The 21,939-nt window shown below is 36.5% G+C and overlaps 1 protein-coding gene across 1 annotated transcript in view; it reads right to left on the bottom strand.

Annotated features, from left to right (window-relative positions):
* LOC131432923 (mucin-2) overlaps positions 1-20,728 on the bottom strand; it is a 102,466-nt gene extending 81,738 nt beyond the window's left edge. The window contains exon 1 of the mRNA XM_058599518.1: positions 20,408-20,728. The gene's annotated coding sequence lies outside the window, so the exon portion shown is untranslated. The remainder of the gene's footprint in view (positions 1-20,407) is intronic.
* Positions 20,729-21,939: the final 1,211 nt, after the last annotated feature.

The following is a 21,939-nucleotide window of genomic DNA, read 5'->3' as shown; positions in this document are numbered from 1 at the left end:
ATTCAAATCTCTATTGGACAGGAGTGAACAAGATCATTTTAATCATCAAAGATCATTTGATCTTTTAACTTGATCAATGGTCCAACAGTAGCTTTACATTAACCATTAAAATAATTAGACGAATTTCACATGAAAAACACTTGCTCACCCATTCACTCTTTTTTATACTGAGTAATTCATGTTAACAATGTAATGAATACATGAGCCACTTCCCTTAAAGCTTTGCACTCACGTGGGATTTCTATGCTGAGAGCTTTTACTCTCCCAGTTTTAAAACATAGTTTTTGCGGAAATGCAGCAAACATTTTATTCAATCGTGCAATGAAAATATTTACTGCATGAGTATAAATTTAGAATGAGTGTGTCAAGTACAGTATTTGTGTCGAATATATCAATTTTTTCATTTGTTAATTCTGTCCCATACTGTCATACAGCCATAGCCGTATTCATATTACAACCTGAAGTCCATCAATGAAGTGTATTTTAATATGCTTCCATCTCATAGTAGAAATATCTTTGAAAGCTTCTACTCGACATATCCACCGAAGGAGAGCTATAAACAGACTTTGACATTTCTCTCCACTCAGCATGAATGCTGAGCGTATATGTAGAGATTGGCCATTTTTTGATGAACAAATATTACTATCAATACATAACAAAACGCCGCTGTGTGATTTACTATAGTATCATTTGTAGAAATAATTTCCATTATTTCATATTTCCTTTTTTATAATGTGATGTCTTAGTAACCCATACTTCGGACAAATTCAACACAAACATAAATAATGGTTTTAAATTTGATACTGTTGTTGAACCAAACATTAAAACAATAAAGTACTTGCTTTTATCGTGGGTGGTCAGTGACAGTTGTTCGATTTGTACAGTTGAAGAGGAAATATTTGTAAAAAACCCTTCTTAATTCACCTAGTGGTGTGATAATGCCTTTCTCTTCTTTCATAACAGTCTCATGAAAACATATTCCATACTTTTATTTAATAATTTCGGACACTAATTTTGACACCAATTGATTCAGTTTGATTCGAGTAGTTCACAAAAGCATGCTTCAGTGTTTATGTCACACAGTCGGCATCATTTTTCCAACCTAGCTTGACATTTGCGTTGCCTATTTGTATGAGAAGAGTGATTCTAATAAAAAAAAAAACCTTTCTTAGTCCATTTAGTGGAATTTTCATATATCTTGAAAAATCACCATTGGGGGAGAAAATCGATTTTTCTGGAACTCAGAAAAAAGTCCCATAAGTCGATTTTTTCAAAAAAAATTTTTTTTGAGATAACACTAAATCTCGACGTTTGATGCAATTTTAAGATTTTTGGCATCAAACAAAATGTTCGATGTCGGAAATTTCATGTACTCCCTCCTATGGTGCGTTTTCATGATCTATTTGAACTTTGAACTTCATCAATGGCTCGACAGTAGCTTTCAAACGAGCATAAGTTCGTTAAAATAGGTTCAGCCATCTCTGTGAAAATTGAGCGCACAAAAATATAACGCGTTTTGTGGTCGTTACGTCACTTTTACAATCATATCTCCGGAACCAAAAATCACAACCATTTGATCTTTTAACTCGATCAATGGCCCAACAGTAGCTTTCAAACGAGCATAAGTTTGTTAAAATCGGTTCAGCCATCTCTGAGAAATTTGAGCGCGTATAAATATCTTCGGAAAGTGCACACACACATACACACAGACATTTTCCGATCTCGTCGAACTGAGCCGAATGGTATGTAACACTATGGGTCTCCGAGGCTCCGTTCGAAAGCCGGGTTTTCCAGCAATTCTAATACCTTTCTTTAGAGAAAGGCAAAAAAAAGCAATTTTTGGTTCAGTTTTAAGACTACATCATGTCGTTTTCGTTTTAAGCCAATCCATCTAATCCAGCTGTCGGTCTAACTGCTGTCAAACCAAGCCAAAAATTTTACCTTTCCGTTTTAGCTATCTTTTAGTACTTGATTGCAGTGACGATATACAAGGTTATTAATCAACGGACAAATCACAAATTAAAGTGGAAATATTTTTGCAAATATTTGATGACCAACATTGGAATACATCTATATAATTATAAACTCATTTTAACTGATATTCAAGGAAGTCAGCATCACGAAACTGTCAGATTATCCTGCCGCAGGATCCCGAACATACTTATTTAGAATTAAAATGACGAACGGAAGTGCACTTCGAGTAGGGGAGACCGAGGCTAGTTGGCCGAGTTTTCGTTTCGGAAATTCTGTACTCATTCTGGTTAGACTATTTGATAAACTTTGTCTTCAAGATATATCTTTAGAGCACATCTGTGAATTTTTTTATCACTGTAGCAAAACGAGGGAAAAAGTTATTAACAATCAAATGCGGAAAAAACAGCCAGCTAACCCCTGGGCCGGGGTAGGTTGGCCGAGTATGATGAAATATGTGTTACACATCAAATCCAACAATGGAAAACGTTTATTAGTGGAAACAACTTAGATCAATTGGAATCATGAGAGGAGAGAATCGTATAGAAAACTATAGTAACTCGTAGTAAGTAATATGTATGAGATAATAATAATACCGAGCGAATAGTAGTATGTACATGCATATTTATTAACTATGAATGCAACACTAAAAAGTTTGCATTTCACGAATACACTAAATTTACAACTCGGCCAACCAACCCCGCACAAAACTCGGCCAATCTACCCCAATGGATGTCTACGAGAACAATCTCGATTTACACTAATCGAAATAAGAGAAAACTGGAATCCATCATACCATCTTTTATGGTTTTGAATGCCCTTTCCAGCGGTACAATGTTTTTGGAGTTAGGATGATAATTGATTCGCGTTACGCATATTACTGTACAAAAATATAAATTTACTCAAAATTGCAGAAAAAAGAATAAACCTGCTCCTTCGGCCAGCTAGCCCCGGTCATCCCTACATGTTTGGGTGGATTATAGGCCAGAGAAAAAAAGGATTACTCGACAATGAACTGAAGTTGTGCTTCAAAGTGGCGCTAGTACATGGAAGAAAGGCTCAACCGGAAAGATCATGATGCCGGTTAGCTAGGATCGTCATAGTATACTTTTGGAGGACTACCTCAATGCAAGAATTAAGGTACATTAATGGAACGATTAAAGACCGAGAACGCTGTGAAAGGGCCTTGCGTAAAGCATATGAACATCGCTACCAGGCATGTTCAAACACTGAACTGCACCGCGTGCTTCATATAACTACTGCAACCGCGTGTATAAATGACCGAAGTCACAGTGCTGGTGGCAGTGTTTTATTTTCGGCGCTGGTGTTTCAAGCTTCGGACTACACCGGGGTTGCATGTTTCCAGTTTCGTCAAACACCGAAGCCGAGTGTTTTAAATTTCGCGGAGGCACCGAAGAGCACCCATGCGTTGGTTAGTTTTCGAATGCTGTGCAATATTCTTTGAGAATATATTTCGACAAGCGTGACTTTCAATCTTATTCAATATATCAGAACATAGTATTTGATTATTGGAGTTAATTTGATTATAATTGATTTGAATTTCAATATATTTAATGTTGGAAAAATCACCAAAAGCGAAAATTATTGGTGATCTGAGATCACGTATATAACAAAAATCACTACCGATTTCATCCCAAGCGATTTTAACAGATCGCAAGTAAAAATCATGATCATGTCAAATCAAGATCAGATTAACTGTAATCAGAGGGTCGGGTAAATGAGTGAAATCCATAAATTTGGCATAATATGAGTATTGAAAGATGATGCTTTCAAACATTTAAACGTTTCCATTGATAATTTTAGTCAATCTGTATGAGCTTGAATGCGCGAAGCGTTGACAATTATCAATTTTTTAACTTTCGAGAATATAATGATGGTAAGCAGGGGTTACAAACTACATCGGTACGTACAATAGTAGGGATGAAGAAAGCACAACATAGCATTCACGAACGATGATCACAATTTGCGGAGTTTGATATCGTGCACGGGATAAACAAAATAAAACCGATTCCAGAAGAGCGGTACAGATACGAATTTCTGGGTCGCTTTTCGCGTGACAGTAATATTGTCAAACCACGAGAATTTGGCAATACTACTGAATATCATGAATGAAAACAGCAAATAATATCAACATATAGGCTTTAATAAGTAATAATTATAACGATAAGAAAATCATGTTCGACCACAACGTATGTTATGCAGCTGATTTATTTACCCTATTTAGCTTGAATATCGCACACAGAAGTCAGGTCCGTAGCCAGGATTTCGTTTCGGGAGAGGCCCTCAGATAAACTTGTGGCACTTGTGCCGCTTCGAAGCACGACTTCAGTCCATTATCGGGTAATCATTTTGTTCTTTGGCGTATAATAATCCAGCCAAACATGTACTCGAAATGCACTTGCGTTCGCCTTTTTAGTCCAAAGTTTGTATGTACGGGATCCAGTGACAGGTTAACTTTCTCATTTGCAGAATCTTGTCCAACTATGGTAAGCTCCTGTACAATTTAGTGTTTTTTAATTATGGTCGTTTATTTTGCCCCGGATTAGACTTCCATTTTTTCGTTTTGACACTGTTCGTTTCGTATCAAACTTTTATTTTTGTGTCTGTTTCTGATTTTGAGACGTGCCTGACCGAAAAAAAACAGGAGTGCACGTTTTGCTAAGGTAACTCAAACGCAGCGCCTACTCTATGTTTGAAATCCTACACTAATTCTATAAAATAAATTCATGCCACAAAGCATTTTATTGGGTTGAATCAAAATAGTGCATTAACATCATCATTGGCATCAACCAGCGCGAAGTAAAACAAAGTCTTTTTTCGCTCTAATCACTATGTGGTGCGAAATATTTTGTTTTATTAATTTTGCATTGCGTATTGCTATTGCGTAGTGAATGCTGTCAAATTAACAATATCCATGTGATTACTCTCTAGTATTCATTTTATTGCGAATCAAACAACCGGTTGCGCAATAGAACACGGGGTGCATCGAACGAGAATGTTGAAATTACGTAAAGCATGCCGTAACGAAATGCCGGTATTATTCCCAACTCTGGTGATAAGGAATGTTAAAGGAGCATTCTCTAAACATACAAAACTGACAATTTTCCATGGTTTTGAAAATCTTATTGGCGCGCGTTATCTTTAGCTATAAATTCCTTTCACTTCCCTCATCGGGAGGTTCATCAAGCTTTCGAGCCATGCCATTTGCTTTGAATTGCCATTATCACATGGTACTATACCATACATTTGTATTTACAAAGACTTGCAAAATTTATCTGGTTCTTGTACTATGAGACAATTTCAGTTGACTGTATTTGAGTTCTGTATTTAAAAAAAAGTGTGAAATATTTTGTTGAACTGCAATAGCTTAGCTCTTTTGATACATTATAATAAATGATTAAGTTCCTCCAACTCTCTATAAAACATTTCAAACGGATGGATTTTTACCTGTTTGTTGTTTCTAAAGTAACTTTGGACAGCATCCAAGAGCAGGGCTGACAATAATCAACTCCGTACTTCATCATCACTGAGTTTAGCTCACCTGCAAATCGGTTTCAGAAGCATCACTGAGCGAATTGAGTAACTGGGTAACCATTTGTGTAGTGAAAACATCGTCTCAACATCGTAGTGTCAAACAATCAGCAAATGAGCGCTGAGTGCACATCAAATATTAGAACCCACTGAGAGACGATTTGTAAGTTGTGATTTGATGTGTTTGTACATCAACATATTGAATTAGATTCTTATTCTTATGACACTCGAGACACTTATGTCTCGCTTATATTCCCCATCCACCAGAGTAGCCATGAGCGGCCATACACATACACTCACCGGTGTAGCTCGGTACAGTGATGCCAAACTTAGTACTCACTTTTTAAAACTAGGAATGAGAGTTAGATGCTATGAAATCAAAACTGAGAACCATCAATTAGGTTTTGCACGAACATGACATAACCTCACAAAAATGAACAGAATGAACTTTTTTTGACAGTCGACGTGTACTTGTTTACAGTTTAAAAGTTCATCAGAAGTTCTTCGTTCAAATGTAAAAATTGCAAGTCGCCTCACACTAGAGATGGTCGGGTATAGAAATTCTTATACCCGAACCCGACCCGTACCCGAGTGATCAGCAAAAAAAATTACCCGTACCCGACCCGTACCCGATTAAAAATTTAAAATATTACCCGTACCCGACCCGTACCCGATCAATAATAAAAAAAAATTACCCGTACCCGACCCGTACCCGATAAAAAATAAAAAATTTTACCCGTACCCGATTAAAAATTACCTGTACCCGTACCCGACCCGAATGAGTAGTAAAAAAATTTACCGAAATTTAGGGTGGAAAAAATAAAGTGTTTTAGATAGCGAGCCGTATCAGGCTCTAGTTTGTAAGTAAAATACATTAAAATGCTTGTTTACATTTAAACATATAAATACACTGTGAAGCATGAATAGATTTCCAATGTCTTTGGTACTTTATACTCAATTACAAATGTCAACAAAAGAGAGTAATATCTACTCAAGTTTTTCGAGAAGCATATTTATCCAAAATGTCGTAATACCCGTTGTATTCAATTTTGGGTAGGTATGGTTTTTACGAAACAGTGCGACTTTTGATTATCTTGACACACAAATAAAAATCACATTAGAATCACTTGAAAAATCACGAACATCCCCTAAAATGAATAGAGTATCATCGATTCGTTTACGTGAATTGACCAAACATTAAATAATGTACGTGTATTCCCGGTGTGAAAAATTCAATTTTGAAAATGGTGAACTGTGAGTCCTTCAAGTGTAAGTACAGGGTGATTTTTTAAGAGCTTGAGAACTTTTTTAAACAATAAAACGCATAAAATTTGCAAAATCTCATCGGTTCTTTATTTTAAACGTTAGATTGGTACATGACATTTACTTTTTGAAGATAATTTCATTTAAATGTTGACCGCGGCTGCGTCTTAGGTGGTCCATTCGGAAAATCCGCTTTTTTATCGACAAATTTTGTTCAGCGATGAGGCTCATTTCTGGTTGAATGGCTACGTAAATAAGCAAAATTGCCGCATTTGGAGTGAAGAGCAACCAGAAGCCGTTCAAGAACTGCCCATGCATCCCGAAAAATGCACTGTTTGGTGTGGTTTGTACGCTGGTGGAATCATTGGACCGTATTTTTTCAAAGATGCTGTTGGACGCAACGTTACAGTGAATGGCGATCGCTATCGTTCGATGCTAACAAACTTTTTGTTGCCAAAAATGGAAGAACTGAACTTGGTTGACATGTGGTTTCAACAAGATGGCGCTACATGCCACACAGCTCGCGATTCTATGGCCATTTTGAGGGAAAACTTCGGAGAACAATTCATCTCAAGAAATGGACCGGTAAGTTGGCCACCAAGATCATGCGATTTGACGCCTTTAGACTATTTTTTGTGGGGCTACGTCAAGTCTAAAGTCTACAGAAATAAGCCAGTAACTATTCCAGCTTTGGAAGACAACATTTCCGAAGAAATTCGGGCTATTCCGGCCGAAATGCTCGAAAAAGTTGCCCAAAATTGGACTTTCCGAATGGACCACCTAAGACGCAGCCGCGGTCAACATTTAAATGAAATTATCTTCAAAAAGTAAATGTCATGTACCAATCTAACGTTTAAAATAAAGAACCGATGAGATTTTGCAAATTTTATGCGTTTTATTGTTTAAAAAAGTTCTCAAGCTCTTAAAAAATCACCCTGTAGTTTGAACATTTGTGAGAAATTTTTTTTGGTTACATTTTTTTTACTACAAAGCGAAATGAATTATGATTTTGATTTAAATTAATCTGTCAAATATGCCCGTTTTGTAAGCCTCACAAACCCACACCAACGATGTTAACGGGAGCTGGTGGTTTTTACAGCCATTAAACTTCTTTTCCACCTCCCTTGGAACCCTCAACAAGTGAACACGGTTAAAATTTGAGCATTTCGCGTGAAAAGATTTTCACTCGTACTTTTGCGACTGTCACGCATCGAGATTTTCAGTGAAAAGGAACGTAAAATACATCGACGTCAACATTTCAAAATTAGGCCCTTTTGAAATGTTGACGTCGAGTTAATTTACAATTGACAGATTTTCTTTGTTTACTTTCTTTTTCGACTATATCTGCGTTATTATACAAACGTTCGTTACATATTTGGTAATGTTGGAAACATGGGGATATTGTCTTTAATTCTACACGAATACTTTGTAGGTACACGTGAAATTTAAGGAGATATTCACAAAAGAGAAAGTAAACAAAGAGAAACTCTCATTGGTTTATGTGCCCTTATGAAATGTTGACATCGAACTGGCAATATAGTTCAACTTGCTGTGCCATCAATCGGTGTCATTTCAAGTGAGGTGACACCACCCAGAAATGAAGAATAAGAAGAACTTCTATGCAGATTTTCTGAAATAAATGTTCATGTTTTTATGGTTAGAATAATAATGATTTATATGTCAATTTTGAAAATCTCCAACCAATATTTAAAATAACAGTTTTCTGGTATCTGAATGTGATATGAGTACTACACTACATTTTATATATTAATCAAATAATTTTAACTGGATTGTGCATTAAACAGCTTTAAAATGGCAGTCCATTAAACCTATGTGAAAAGTAGGGTCTGACCGCAACATCTTAGAGCTAAGGCAGTGTGTCTTATTAAATATGTTATAAAAAAGTAGGGTGTAAAATATTCACTTAACTTTTCACGTAACTATGATTGATCGTTTTTTTTAAATGATGCCAGTTTTCAGGTCTGGTCCTAGGCGCGAATGTCAAAACCCCTTGGATCAAATTGTTTATTTTTCGGAACAACTGTTTTGCAATAAAAAATTCTCGTCAACGTGTAAACATATTTATGTGAAGTACAAATGGTCGGGTAATCGATCAGAAAAAAAAATTTACCCGTACCCGACCCGTACCCGAGTAAGCAGTAAATTATTTTACCCGACCCGACCCGTACCCGAGTAAGCAGTAAATTTTTTTTACCCGTACCCGACCCGTACCCGTTTGAAAATAAAAATTTTTACCCGAACCCGACCAAAAACCCGTCGGGTACGGGTACGGGTCGGGTTTCGGGTAAAATACCCGATACCCGACCATCTCTACCTCACACTCAACAGATTCATACATATATCGCTCCTTGATGCACATACAGGGCAATCTTTTTAGTTATTTTCACTCTGGAATACGTTTTTAACAGGCACTTTTTCGTCATTTTTTCAATGTTTAACTTGCAGTCGCAAAACAAAACAAGTACACGGCAACTGTCAAAGATGAACTTGATTCATCGGCAGTTCATTTGTGTCGTCATCGTACAAAACCTAATACTATCATAATTTGATGTCAGTGGTGCTCTGTATAGATGAGTGTGTCTGTTTAAATCAGCGATGAGTTTCATCTTTACCATCTTTTTACGGATTGCATCGTAAATCATGAGGTGAGCTGATGAATAGAAAAAATCGAGCCTCATGAGCGAGTTTTTCCCACCCTTGTCCAGGAGTAAAAAAAAAATAAGTGTGATCACGTTTATCGAAAATAATCAACGATTTTTCCTGATCATAAGTAGTTTGAAAAATGTCGGGCTGAATCCATCAGTCAGGCGGAGGTTAATGTGGTATTCAAATCAGCCTTACGCTTCAAACTCTCAATTCTTCGACTACGAGTTTTTTGTTTTTCATATCTTCGATAACCGAGTTTTTTGTTTTTCATCTCTAAATATCTCGAGAACGACTGCTCCTAGGAGAGAGTTTGTTATGAGCAAATTTATTCTGATGTCCGGAAAATCTTATATTCTGGTGTCTAAATGATTACTTTTTTAAATAAAACTTCAAGTTTTGCAAATGTTGGTAAATTGTTTAGCTGTAACTTTGTCATTTTTCAATTCACGTAAATCAAATTTGCAGCAAGATGTAGGCTTCAGTTAATTATTCGAAAAATATTAAAGACGTTTTTCAATTTTTTTTATTTTTCGGTTGGGTTTCTAATTTTTGAAAAAGTATTCAACTGTTTCTTTTTACACTGTATATTTTTCAAGAGTGCTTACAACTGAGTGCTTCGATTTCTTACAACTTCTTTTTGGATAAATTTTTTGTATAATTGGCAGTTTCCGAGTTATCACAATTGGAAGAAAGTGCATGCAAAAAACATACGCCCTTTTAAAAAATCAGTCTTGAGTTGAATTGGTCTCTTCATCCGTGCAAAACCAATGATTTGACATTTAGGAAACGTGTGCCAGGTTTCGATCAAATTGAAAAAAAAAACGATTCTGCTTTTGCCACTTTTTCTACTTTTAATTTCTGCAATTGTTCTTATAATAGATCCACTAGTTGAGGATTGAAATATTTTACGGGTATTGCCTTTTTTGGTGATCTAGGGATTTTGATTACAAGTCATGGGTTTGTACTTCATTTTGTCTTTAGCTCATCAGTGCATAGTAGTTCATGTTGAATGCCACGCCACTCGGCAATTCAACATAAACCGCTAAGCAGACGTGGAGCTATTTCTATTGGAGAGACTTTTACCAAAGCACCGTGTATTTACTGATGAAATCCCGAATGTAATAGCTCAACTTCTATGAGAAATCTTTCTACAATCGTTATGGTTCTAGTAGATCAATGTCACATTTGTTGTGAACTGATTACTCAAACAGACTGATTCAGATTATATACCAATAACATTCAGGGGGACGGGTATAGCGTGATGGGTAAGTCGATGCCTTTCACGCAGCCCGCCTGGGTTCGATTCCCAACCCCGCACATAGGATCAGAAAGTTTTTCTGGCCCGAAGAGGCGAATGACATTAATGTTAAAACCTCTATAATTGAAACAAAAAACAAAAAAAAATAATAACATTCAGGATTCCAAAAAAAGTAATATTCAATTCAATTAATTCTATATTGTGCAACCTTAGAACTAAACGGCTAAGATACAGATCTCATAAAGAAAATAATTTGAACCATGAAATTGTTTAGGAATTCGACTGATATCGATACAGAAATAGATTATTTAAATCATTAAATGATTGATCAGTTCCAAAAGCTTAATCTAAATTAATATTCCCCATCATCGACAATCTTCAACTGTTCCTTCGTTGACATCAATATCAACATTCTTGTGATATGGAATCCATAGTTGTGAACCAAAGGAAAATTAAACATAAATTCACTGAACACATCTAACCATATTCTATAATAAGTCGATCAAAGCCGACAATTTTCTCAATTCTGTTAGTGATATTGAAATTAATATCTCACACAAATATACGCATAACACAATTATTATCTAAAGATTAAATTACTGAAACAATTTTTGTTGAAATTAAGGCAATCATTAGCTAACTCGAAAACATGAAGGTTCATACGAATTTTCAATGATATTAAAAATTTTACCGATGTTATCTTGAAACTTTGTAAACAATTTTGCAAGTGTTTTGTAAACCTATTCTCAAATTCAAGAACTTTTACTTTTTCTCCCAAAATTTTAATGATTTTTTTGGTCCCCTCTTTCTAAAGTTTTTCATGGAGGGGTCATGCCCCTCTAATATTTTGGCAACTGGAATAAATAAAATTTGGTAGAGACATTCTATGGTATTATACTTTTATCTATAATATTCATAATTGAGCTTCTTAATCTTTCACATCTTTTAACTAAATTACTATATTCTATATTTATACCCGCCTGTCCTGGGTTAGGGGTTAAACACTCCCCCCGTGAACATCTCGAGTTGTACAAAACGCAACAACATAATTCTTTCTCCATGCCATCAGAAATATGGTCAGAAAATTTACGATTCAATTTTCAACAGTGTGAGATAACCATGAAAACCCAAAATTTTAGTTTTCTCAAACTTTTGGAAACAATGAGAAAAATTCATCGCGCTAGGCACATATCAATTACGATTTTAAACTTTACAAGTACTGTTCGCAACAGCGAAGCGTTTACCTTCCATTCGCAGCAAGCGAAGCGTCAACCTTTCATTCGTAACAGCGAAGCGTCAACCTTTCATTCAATTCACTCACACACCAACACATCAATAAGGAACGTTCGAGAATGATCCATTCCGTGGAGGGAAATGCCGCGTCTCTCGCCCGTCAACTACGCAAAGCAACAAATAGCAATACCATCACTCCCGCTCATTCTCCCACTGCAGCCAATGGGAAGCCAGGATACATCAGACAATACAACCGATTCAGCTATAAATACACATTTTCAATAGATTTCAACCTTCGAATAGAAAACATTAAAAGCAAAAGCAAGTGAACTAATCATTCATCCGAACAATTCTTCTGGTGCTTTCGAACGGTCTACACCCAGGACACAAGTGACTGCCGGTGGAAACGCTCTCGGCCAGAGTGGTTTTGTCTTCCGCTTGCTTTCGATTTCTTCCAGTGACCTTTCTCCGATCGGTATTGTTTTAATGCGTCAGTACAGTCGTTGCATCCCCTACAAAGAGTTCTTCGATATTCAGATGCACCTTACTGAAAGTTATTAAACAAATCGTTCGCCGTCCTCCCTGTGGTGCTCCAAGAGATGCAAGTATTCCAGTAGGTATCAGTTGAGTACTTGCTTTCATCAAACGTTGGCGCAAGCCAACATAATGGTCCTTCGAACCGGATACCAGCAGTGTGTGATAATGTGCGAATCCATATAAATTGAATGATGAAACTATCTTTCGAAAGTGATTGAAAATGAACAAATAGTGAACTTTTCAAGAATAGTTTAAAGAGAAACTTTAGTGACAATGCAAAAAGTGTGAAAAACAAGTGCCAAACCAATTCTTATTGCTAATCAACTCCTAGTTTCAATTGAGAGCTGTTCATTGAATCTGATTTCCCGATGCCGCTGGCATACACTCCAGAGAGAAGCAAACCAACCAGAATGGACGACGTAAAGCCGCTCATACACCAACGTGGTCAAGTGAAGGCCAAAGTCACCGCAATCCTCAAGCATGTAGAAAAAGCAGAAAATGATATTTCTCAGGTGAGTCTCCCTATGTTGAGAGTATTCTCTAAGAAGCTCGACGCATATTACAGTGAATTCAACACACTGCATAAAGAAATACTCGTATTAGTCCCTACCCCGAAAATTGAAGACCAGGATGAAAAAATGTCTGAATTTGAAACCATCCATACAGATGCCATGGTGCGTGTTAAATGTCTGATTGAATCACTTTGTATTACACCCTCATCCAGCGCAGTTGCACCTATTGTGCCCAATAGTTCTACTGTTCCTACACAAGTAATTGTGCAACAACAACCTCTTAAAGCCCCAATTCCCACATTTGATGGCAGTTATGAAAATTGGCCTCGTTTTAAAGCGATGTTCACCGACATCATAGGTCGTTGTTCTGATTCCGATGCGATTAAATTGCATTATCTTGATAAAGCTCTGATCGGTGCAGCTGCCGGAATTATTGATTCACAGACTCTGGTAGATAATAATTATGACCACGCCTGGCAAACATTGGTTGAGCGTTTTAAGAACAAACGCGTTATAGTAGACACACACATTACTGGCCTTCTTAGTATGAGAAAAATGAATAAAGAATCCTATTCTGAATTACGCGCGCTTATTGAAACATGTAATCGCCATATAGAAGGCTTGAAATTTCTGAAGCAAGCTGTTGACGGCTCTAGTGCTTTGATAATAGTCAAATTATTAACCTCATGCCTTGATCCCGTTACACACAAACAATGGGAGAGAACACTGCAACATGGGGAGCTTCCAAATCTAGATGATACTTTACAATTCCTCAAGGATCAATCACAGACTAACAGACATGACAGTATGAGTAAATTCTTATAAAAATAATTTTTCGTGATGCACTAGTTCCACCTATTTTGTACTGCGCGAACTATTTACTACCTGTACACCCCTTGTGTTATGTACAAGTTTTTTTACTAGTTGGTTTCCCCTCGTTTGTCAACACCGATCAGCTGCTTGCAGGGATGCCTGATTTCATCAAAATATTTGAAAACGGATCGTCACAATAAATTATTGGATTACGTTGATAATATATTTAACTTTTTCGCGATGTTGGAAGGTAACCGAAATTAAGTGGCGGCAGACCAGAAGCAAGTAAATATTGTAACAAAACGGGTTCGATTTTGTATTGCGTTGGAGGATGAGAAGTAGACACAATTATGTATATAGTTTTGGCAATATGTATTAAATCTGTATCCTGCATGAAATTCGCATGGACGTATACAAATCAATACATTACAGGTAATTCTGTATGAATGGCAACTCTGTTGGTAAATGAAAAAAATAAACACAGTCTAGATGACAGACAGGATGTTTTTGATAGGGTAACGTGGCGCCATCATGACACATGTGAGTACTGTCCCAAATAAAGGAATATTCGAAATGACCGTTAAAATGATTGAAGAATCTAATTTGAGTGTCCTGTCTGTTAGTCTGTGGATCAATGTCGCGTTCTTGAGCGTTGTGAATCTGATTATCCCTGTACTGTTACTCAATCAAAGTTCATTCAATCCTATAAACCTGCTAGTGTGAAGATTTATACTACTATATATGAAGATCATAATTACCTTTGCCAGATCTGTGGAAATAACCATCCAAATTTTAAGTGTCCTGATTTTCGTAAAAGCTCGATTACTCAACGGCTCACGAAGGTAAGAGAATTGCAATTGTGCTATAACTGCCTCCGCCGTGGGCATCGTTTTGCTAACTGTGCGTCGAAGAACTGCTGTACCAAATGCCAAAAACGACACCATACCCTTCTTCATGAATACCATAATATACCCGAAGATTCCTCCACACCTCAGAGTTCTAACACAGATTCAACATATTATGATAACTCTATTCCCCTCGATCAATCCAGCGAGCAAATAAATAAGGTTCCATCAATGTCTGTCTCATCGTCAACCTGGTTAAGTGGAAAACAATTTCCGAACGTAATATTACTAACAGCTATCGTGAATCTAATTGACTAGCATGGTCAACCTATTCCCTGTCGCGCTTTCTTAGATTGCGGAGCGCAAACAAACCTTATATCAAGTAAAATGTTTCACAAACTAGGGATTGAAGCTGTTCCAGTGAGTGTTGAAATTGCGGGTGTTAGTAATTCTAGAACCAAAACGAAAGGTCTTGTGACAATTGAACTACATTCCCAGTATAATGAATACAAAACTTCTATAACATGTCTAATAGTTCCAAGTATCACTAATCCACTACCTAGTAAACCGATTAATATCTTAAAATGGAATATTCCACAAGACATACACCTAGCTGACCCACAATTCCACGTACCATCAGAAATAGATTTATTAATTGGCATTAAACATTTCTTTTCCTTATTGAGGCCGGGGTGCTTATCTGCGCCAATTGGTTTACCCGAGATTCGTGAAACAGAGTTGGGATGGGTTGTTTCCGGTGAAGTTTGTGAGAAATCAGATGTTGTCGATAATACTCAAGGCGTTTATTCTGTATCAACTGAATCCGTGAATGAAATGATTCGGCGCTTTTGGGAAATTTAAGAACTGGTAGAGAAACCATCTGATAACGAAGGAGAGGAGAAATGTGAGGAAATATTTCTCAAGACTCATAAGCAAAATGAATCCGGTCGCTTTATTGTACTTTTCCGCGATAATGTATCACAATTGGACGACAATCGAGCACATAGAGTTTTCTATTTCGAAAAACGATTTTTGCGCAATCCCGAGTTGCCAAATGAGTACTCTCAATTCATTCAAGAATACGAATCTTTGGGACATTGTCAAGAAGTAGATGAAAGAAAAGATTTGCCTGGAAAACTTAAATATTATATACTTCATCACGACGTAAGTCGTCCCAATAGTTCAAGTACAAACCTTAGACTAGTTTTGAACGCTTCAACCAAGTCAACGTCTTTCTTAATGTTTTTGAAAGATGATTGTTATGTAGACGATGTTTTGACCGGTGCTGACACAATTTCACAAACGGTAGAATGTCAACGACAATTTCGTTCCTTGCTTAGTAAGGGTGGATTCCCAATTCATACATCGTGTGCTAATAATGAAGCTCTTCTCGAGAATACTACTGATTTTGAACGTGAATTACATTCTGATAATGCCACAAACTTCCATGGAACTAAAGCCGAACTACACGAGCTATGTCGATTATTCAGAGACAATGTAACTATCCATAAAATCGAATCATTTTGTAACGAAAAGAAAATATACTGGTCATTTATTCCTCCTGACGCCCCTGAATTCGGCGGATTATGGGAAGCTGCGGTGAAAAGTACGAAGTTACATCTTAAGCGTATCTTGAAACAGATTTCGTTAACTTTTGAAGACTTATCTCATTTGCTTTCACAAGTGGAAGCCAATTCTCGCCCCTTGTTTGCTCTTTCCGAAGATCTTACAGATATCGAAGTAATAACTCCTTCTCATTACCTAATTGGTCGTCCTCTTACGGCAATCCCTGAACCGTCATATGAAGGAATGAAACCTAATCGTTTATCTCGATGGAAGCTCCTTCGGCAAATGCGAGAGCATTTCTGGAAAACCTGGACCCGCGACTACTTGTCAAGTCTTCAACCAAGAAACGAAAATAGTATTCGAATGTCCAATGTTCAGCCAGACATGATAGTTTTAGTAGAAGATAAAAATTTACCTCCGCAGAGTTGGAAACTAGGACGAATCATAAAAGCGTATCCTGGAGAGAATAATATAGTTCGCCAAGTTAACTTAAGGGTTGGGAACATAACTTTTCGCCGCCCAATAACTAAGTTATATCTTTTACCTATAGAAAACAATCTTACTAATTATTCCAAATAAGTTTCTCAAAACAGATTATGATACACATCACATTCCGCCCGGGGAGTATGTTCGCAACAGCGAAGCGTTAACCTTCCATTCGCAGCAAGCGAAGCGTCAACCTTTCATTCGTAACAGCGAAGCGTCAACCTTTCATTCAATTCACTCACACACCAACACATCAATAAGGAACGTTCGAGAATGATCCATTCCGTGGAGGGAAATGCCGCGTCTCTCGCCCGTCAACTACGCAAAGCAACAAATAGCAATACCATCACTCCCGCTCATTCTCCCACTGCAGCCAATGGGAAGCCAGGATACATCAGACAATACAACCGATTCAGCTATAAATACACATTTTCAATAGATTTCAACCTTCGAATAGAAAACATTAAAAGCAAAAGCAAGTGAACAAGTTCATCCGAACAATTCTTCTGGTGCTTTCGAACGGTCTACAGCCAGGACACAAGTGACTGCCGGTGGAAACGCTCTCGGCCAGAGTGGTTTTGTCTTCCGCTTGCTTTCGATTTCTTCCAGTGACCTTTCTCCGATCGGTATTGTTTTAATGCGTCAGTACAGTCGTTGCATCCCCTACAAAGAGTTCTTCGATATTCAGATGCACCTTACTGAAAGTTATTAAACAAATCGTTCGCCGTCCTCCCTGTGGTGCTCCAAGAGATGCAAGTATTCCAGTAGGTATCAGTTGAGTACTTGCTTTCATCAAACGTTGGCGCAAGCCAACAAGTACAAAGGCTAAACCATGGTTGAAAACCGATTTCTTCTTGTGCGTTAGACGGGACTGGACGTCTAGGTAAGTATCCTCTAACAGGTAATTTTGGAACTGAATTTGGTACCTTATATTAAGTTCGGAATACGTATCCCGAATTCTGATTGTGCAACAATTTTGCAACAAAATTCAAGATATGAATTTTAGATCTGGATTCTTAAACAAAATTTTTGATCTGAACTCCATACCAGAATTTTTGAACTGCCTTCTGAACCAGAAGTTGATTCCTAATTCAGTTAATTCCTAAATTCAGTGTTAGAATTCATTTCCAGAACTCAGAATCTGCATGTTGAAAATGAATTTGGATCTTGGGTTCTGGAACTAGATTTTGGAACTGTAGTTCAGGTTCGGAATTATCGTTGAGCCTGCTGTTGTGAATTCTAGAGCTAATTTCACCAACTTAATTATTGATCTGGAGTCCAAACACGGTATTTGGCAACTGAATTCAGAGCCAATATTCAGGTTCTGGTGTAGATGAATAAATTGTGGGAAAAAGTACTCAACTAAATAACACAAATCTATTTTTAGAACTATTAAAATATTCCCGAAGTTTTTCACAAATGTGTAATAATGTTTCTTCAAATTCGCGCAAAATCCGCGCCATCGCACCAAAATCTGAAAATTGTTTAATATTGTTTTGGAAGGTGTGGGGGTTGACGAGTTCGTGTATTTGGGCTCACTGGTGACCGCCAGTAATGATACCAGTAGCGGCCGTTCATTTTAATGAACGTGTATGGTGCAGTAATGTTGAGTTTTCTATGTAAATTTGAAATACATCATTACTTAGTCATAAAAAATGACAAAAATAATTCTCGTGTAAGGGCCGCTAGTTGAGAAATTCAGAAGTGTCTTTTGACAGGAAATCGTGCTTACACCAAGGTCTCAATTTACGCGCCATATATATGTACGTCTATATGCATATGTTTATACATATGTATAAACACATTCATTGCACTAATCATTTAATGTATAAATATATACACATATATACGTGCATATATGAATACATATATACATATATAAAGCGAGATCTTTGGTGTACTCTGGATCTTGGTGTACTTTGGACTCTTAAAAACCTTTTGATCGAACAAAGTACGAAGTGTCTTTTGACAGAAAATCGTGCTTACACCAAGGTCTCAATTTACGCGCCATATATATGTACGTCTATATGCATATGTTTATACATATGTATTAGACGTTACACTTTTTGTGTTTCCAAAAAAGTGTCTTGCATATAGCATTAACTTAACGTCTGCTCAGCGGATTATGTTGATCCGGGGGTTTGCGTCAGCAGTTCAACATAATCTGCTGACGCACTGATGAGTCGAAGACGAAACGTAAACTTAAGTAAAAATGGTTATGTGCACCTAGCATAAATTTGGGGGTAAAGGCAATCTTTTTCCCCTTCAAATTACCACAATCTGTACGGCCAGCAAGCCGAAACTTGTTTCGTTCGAGACGTCAGTTTAGACGTTACACTTCTTGTGTACACAACAAGTGTCTTGCAAATAGCATTAACTTTACGTCTGCTCAGCGGATTATGTTGATCCGGGGGTTTGCGTCAGCAGTTCAACATAATCTGCTGACGCACTGATGAGTCGAAGACGAAACGTAAACTCAACTAAACAACTTGCCATCATGTATAATTTATTATAAAAATTGACATTTTGTTGGATTGTTTTCGAGTTATTGTATTTAAATAGAATAAAACAGACTTGGTTCAAATTTATGTTGTTCATGAATAGAATGTTCTAATAAATTGCAAATTATGTGAAGTTTGCCATCCAACTGGTAATCAGACTTTTAAATTCGTGAACTAAAAAACTTCACTAACAAGCAGATTATACATCGAATAGAATTTTTTTGCTATGAACCGAATAAGTCCATTTAGACAAACCCATGTGAATCTCTTAAGCATCGTTTATACTTTGGTGTATGCTAATGTGTGAGAATAAAATCGCGAATAGTATGGAATAATCAGTACTCAAGTACGTCTTCAGTATCAGTATCACAATTATTTTAGTGATTTGATATTTCCGACATATCAAAGAAAGTTGAAGAAAACTATCTTCAATTGCAAGATCATTTTCCTTCAAATAGAATTGCTGCCGGGCGAGTGATGCGACTGAAAGCTTTGATGAAAATTTCTGTTGAAAAATAAAAGTGAGCAGAATTCATTATCAATGGTTGTGCTTTGAGTGTTTTTTTTTTTCAAAGATATATTAAATAAGGCACAGTGCCTTAGCTCTTAAATGCCGAGAATACCGGGGTTTGAGCGATTAGTGGAGCTTCATTTTTCATTTTCAAAAACGATTTAGCATTCATTATGATTCTAAGAAGACGAGAATCGCGAATTAAGAAAAAAAATATTATAATCTTGGGTATGTAGATGGCGTTCAAGAACTTCAACACATCTAAAAAAAATACGAAAACGAAACGCGAAAGAAAATAATATCGCACTAACCAATTATATGCGTGATTAAACCCCCTAATAGTTCAAAATATGTAACCGATGTAACCTAGTTTTCCTGGTCTATCCAAATCCAAGTACCTTAGTTAGATTTGGCTGGGTTCGTCGATAAAGTTTCGATCAGCTTTACTTTACTCCAACTTTGTGTAGTATTACAGTCATTTTTCTTTGACCTGTTACAGATTCAGGCCATAAATAAGTCAAACAAAAAGGTTATCGATTACAAATATATCACCAAGATCAAATTAACTAACACAATTGGAAAATAATCGATGTTCAAGCTGTCAATATAGTTTAACGATTTGTGTAATCAGCAACCAAGATTTCAAACCAGATATAAAATAATATAAATAAAAATGAGAGAGTATTACAAACCTATTTGAGACGGTAGGGTGAACTGTTCCTGTAAACCAGCTGTGTTGTACATTCAGTAAACAATCAATACTTATTAGTTCTACAGTATTATCCTCATTGATTCTGTCGATCTCACTGTCACTATTATGTTGCACTTTTCAAAATCATAATGCCAACTGCGCTGGCTGTAGTGTTCACTTATTGAAGTTTTAATTTATGGCTCATCAAAAAATGCCGATTAAAGTAACTTTCAAGTGTATTATTACCGTATACACCAGCACAGTAATTAATCGTAGACGAACTTCCAACTTTATTATCCTTCCAACGTGTTTAAAAAAGTAGGTTATACTTACAGCTCACAATCAAAGATATAGACAACATCCACAAAAAAAAATTCATTGATTATGCTCATTATCCCACCAATTCAATGTCGACTTTTAGTGTTATCTGCGAAAACATGCAGGAATGGGTTTTGCGGTTATGTCCAGAAAACACTAAATATATTGTAATTTCGTTTCATACATTAATAATATCAAACAATAATTCATTATTTCTCATTTTAGCTGAACGATAACACCAGGTGGAAGATAGACGTATCATCAAACTTCTGTTTCACACATTGAGCTTTTGAAAATTTCAAGAAATTTCACACGCGCACCATGTTTCTTTTTTGATTAAAATTTATCTTCTGATTTGAGCATAGATGTTTAATCATGTTGCCACTTATTTTTATAAAAAACGCTTGATGTACTACGGTTTGCCTGCTTAGAGAATCTTTTTAATGGGTTGTGACTGTTATTTTGTAATAATTTGCTCAAATAAAACATATTCTATAAAATTTCTGAACTCACTTCACAGATCATTCAAAGAACTCACACCCAGATGCGATACAAATATGTAATACATATTATATATACGCATCAAAACAAATATGGCCACCGAACGTCATTGAAAAAGCCTGTTCAACAAAGCCCATAGTATAAAAAGACGATTTACACTTCAAATCATTTCTACCTATTTTTTAGGAGAAATCACTTATTGTCGAGCTTTTCTATAAGCTACCCAAAATTAGGTCGTTATGTACTCACACTTTGAGTTGATGGGTAAAAATGTACTTGTACTAAACTTACAGTTACCTAAATTTGGACGTCATCACTCGTTACCCAGAATTGGGTCATCAATCGTTACCCCAAATTTTAGTGTATATCAAAAACGAATGAATGAGCTACCCAAAATTAAGTTGTTATCTAATCAAATTTGAGTTGATTGGTAAAAATGGGTAGCGTGCTTTGTTATGGAATAACACTTGTACCAAACTTACATTTACCTAAATTTTAAGGTCATCACTCGTTACCTAAAATTGGGGGAGATGCACTTTAGTTGATTTTGGGTAGGTTTTGACCCAAAATTAGGTAGCGACTGGTAAGAGTGTAGATTTATCTGAATTATACACTCTTACCAGCCGCTACCTAATTTTGGGTCAAAACCTACCCAAAATCAACTAAAGTGCATCTCCCCAATTTTGGGTAACGAGTAATGACCTCAAAATTTAG

The sequence above is a fragment of the Malaya genurostris genome, chromosome 2 (assembly GCF_030247185.1).
Source record: "Malaya genurostris strain Urasoe2022 chromosome 2, Malgen_1.1, whole genome shotgun sequence".
Lineage (NCBI taxonomy): Eukaryota > Metazoa > Arthropoda > Insecta > Diptera > Culicidae > Malaya > Malaya genurostris.
Note: the sequence above shows the minus strand (reverse complement) of the source record. Positions and strands in the feature narration are given on the sequence as shown.